Below are 3,370 nucleotides of genomic sequence, written 5' to 3'. Positions count from 1 at the left end.
TGGCACTCACCCCAATACTTGCCAAGCTTTTCCTTCATTTTCTTCACCATATCACGAATAAAATCATTCTCAGATAATGAAACTTTATCAAGAGTTTGCTTTAGTCTAAACACTTCAATTAAATATAAATCAGCAGTAGGATAATCTCTGCCCGAGATGATATTCGTGTACACCTAAACATAATCGTTGGATTTAGTCAACAAAAAAATCATTTATGAATAAAATATTGTGCATATTAAACACAAACCTTAAAAACCTTCAAAATTTCACATACGATTTGAACATTTTCACAATCTTCGTCAGTTGGCAAGTGATGAAAATGTGGTTCATCCTCTGCATAGCTGAGAAAACCACAATTAAAGTTAGTGAATATGAACATGTGTTAAAAACTTTAAGGTATATTTGATGTATACCTTGGGAAAGCATCTTTGAACTTTAAATCCATGCACAACATATCATAGGTTGCATTCTATCGTGTTGGAACATCAAGCATTAATTTTCAATCACATATTTCCATTTGATGTGTAGCCTTTCAAAAATTTAGACGTCTACCCTCCGAATTGTTAATATAATTTATACCCTTAAGAATATCCCCGATGATACGCTCATTTTTGCAAGACTATATTTCACAAGAATATTCAATATGTGTGCACAACACCGTGTATGAAACAATCTACCACAACAAGAAAGTTTTCTTACTCGCGAAATAGTTTCTTTCAATCTTCTTAAAGCTTTGTCATTATAAGTTGCGTTGTCAACTGAGATGGTGAAAATCTTATCTTTAATTTCCCACTCTTGCAAACACTTCTAAATACCATCAACAATATCAACCGCAGTATAAGGAGGAGGAACATGTACAAAACTTAATACATGTTTCTGTAATCTGTAGAAAAATGTTGAGATATAAATTAAAATATGATAGAAAGAAAAAGATAAATAATTAAATATTAAAATTGAGTAAGTCGTTAAACCTCCAATTATGATCTAGAAAGTGTGCAATAATAACCATATATTCAATTTTTTGATGTGACTACTTCAAACAATAAGTTGTTAAACAGATTTTAGAGGCAAATTTTGTAAGGGTTTTCAACTTTTTCTTCTCATACTTGTATACTTTGTTTACTTTCTCAAACAATGGAGTAGCTGTCTTCATCATTTTCACAAACATGACATCTTCTACGATAGAAAACGGTTGATCAGTACTTAGCATCCAATTAGCTTTGGCCTCCCTCATCTTTTCTTTAATTTAATTTTATTGGATTAATTTTTTTGTTTCATTATTATATATATATAAGTTAATTTTATTTTTAATATATAATATGTATATATATTAATAAATATTACATTATTATATTACTAATTTATTTTAACTATTTTTTTAAAAAAAAGTTATTGGATTTTTTTAAAAAATATTATTAGATTTTTTATTGGATTATTACATTTAATTTATTTATATTCTATATATAATAAATAATATTTTTGTGGATCGTTAATTTATTTTAAATGTATAATATTAATTCTTTTTAATTTATTGGTTCTACCATAAAGTCTTCGAAATACGCAAAAGTACCGTATCTCACTGTCGAAAATTGTTGGGACCACCGCTAATCACCTTCATCGGAGGTCTGACATAAACACTACCAACATGTTTCACCCAACGCCGTAATCCAGTAGCCACCTGCGACAACCTCTTTGCAATCCGTCATAATATTTTATATTTGCCACCAAGCCAATCGTTTTCCACTAGAACCATCACTATTTGAACCACCAAGAACTCTAACGCAAACACCCTTGACAGTTCCTCCATTTGTTGCCTTTGACCAACTTACACCACAAAATCATACTACCTGGTCAGTTCCTCCATTCTTGGGCTTCCATGACCCAGATACAATATAAAATCCTGATTCCCAAGTATGATAATTTTTATGAAAAAGGAAAATTTTCCTTGGAACTCGTCGAGTTGATGGCCTCAACTCGACCGGATATTTTTGGACCAACTTGACGAGTTGGAGAGGAAAACCCAACGATTTGATCGTTGAATATGAAAACTCTAATTCCTAGGGTGTTGCACCCTATTTAAAGGCCTTAAGTCCCATTGATGGCCTCCATAATCGCCTCCTCTGTCCAGAAACCGTAGAATTTGTGCATCTTACCTCAAGTTGAGTGTGTGAGTTTAAAAGTTGCTTCTTTGGTCTCATTTTTTTGAAAGAGCTTGAAGTTAGAGGTGTCTAGCTTGAAGGGAAAGCTATAGATCCAAAATATCCTTAATTTTAGCTACTCCTTGAGTTTAGCTACTCTTTTGAGGTTGAGGCTACTCTTTTGAAGTTGAGGACCTGGGTATTCCAACCCGATGGTTGATTTGACCCATAGTATGTTGTTTTGTATATATGATATTGTTTGTGTGTGGGTACTTTGGTGGAAGTCACTAAGCTTCGTGCTTATAGTATTAGTTTATGGTCTCAGGTACTTCAGTAGATTGTGGCAATGTGAAGGTGTGATCATACATATCCTCGTGTTTTGGGGACTTATGATTTCTGGGATACTCTGATAATAAAAATGTCTTAAAAACTATGTTGTAAACGAATATGATTTTGAGTAATGTTTTGGACACAATGGTTTCATAAACACTTTTTAGAGAAAGGGTTGTTTTGAAAAAGTTTAAATTTTAGTGAAATTTTATGGATGTTACACACAACCTTATAACATCGAATCTTCAAACATGTACTACTTGAAAAGATCTAGCGGTGGATCTGGTGGTTTGAAAACCCTATATCTAACATTGTCGCCATTGGTGGCAGTGTGGGTAGTTAATTCTTGTAGTTTTGGTTGAGAATGATAGATTATACACAACGATTGACTATTTCCGATAAGATGATGTGGCGGTGCAATGTGGTAGAAAGAAACGAATGGAGGAACTGACCAAAGGTGTTCGGATCGAACCTCCTGGTGGTTAACACATTATTTGTTGTAACAAAAAACGACCGACTTAGTGGCAAATCTGGAGGATTCCGACGAAATGTGAACATGATGGTAGTGTTTCCACCAGAAATTCGATGAAGTTGATTGGCGATAGTCCTAAAGATTTTTAAAGAAGAGGTGCGGCGCTTTTATGCATTTTAATGACTTTGTGGTGGAACCAATAGAATTAAAAGAATTAATATTACACATTAAAACTAAATTTATAATCCTATAAAAAAATGAATGACCTTTTTATGTAAATTAAAAAAATAATCCAATAAAAAAATAAAAAAAGAATTTATTTAAAGAAATTAATAATATAATATTATAATATTTATTTATGTATGAATATTATATATTAGAAATAAAATTAATCAATATATAATAATCAATTAAAAAATAATCCAATAGA

The sequence above is a fragment of the Lactuca serriola genome, chromosome 2 (assembly GCF_051521515.1).
Source record: "Lactuca serriola cultivar US96UC23 chromosome 2, Lser_US96UC23_V15, whole genome shotgun sequence".
NCBI lineage: Eukaryota > Viridiplantae > Streptophyta > Magnoliopsida > Asterales > Asteraceae > Lactuca > Lactuca serriola.
Note: the sequence above shows the minus strand (reverse complement) of the source record.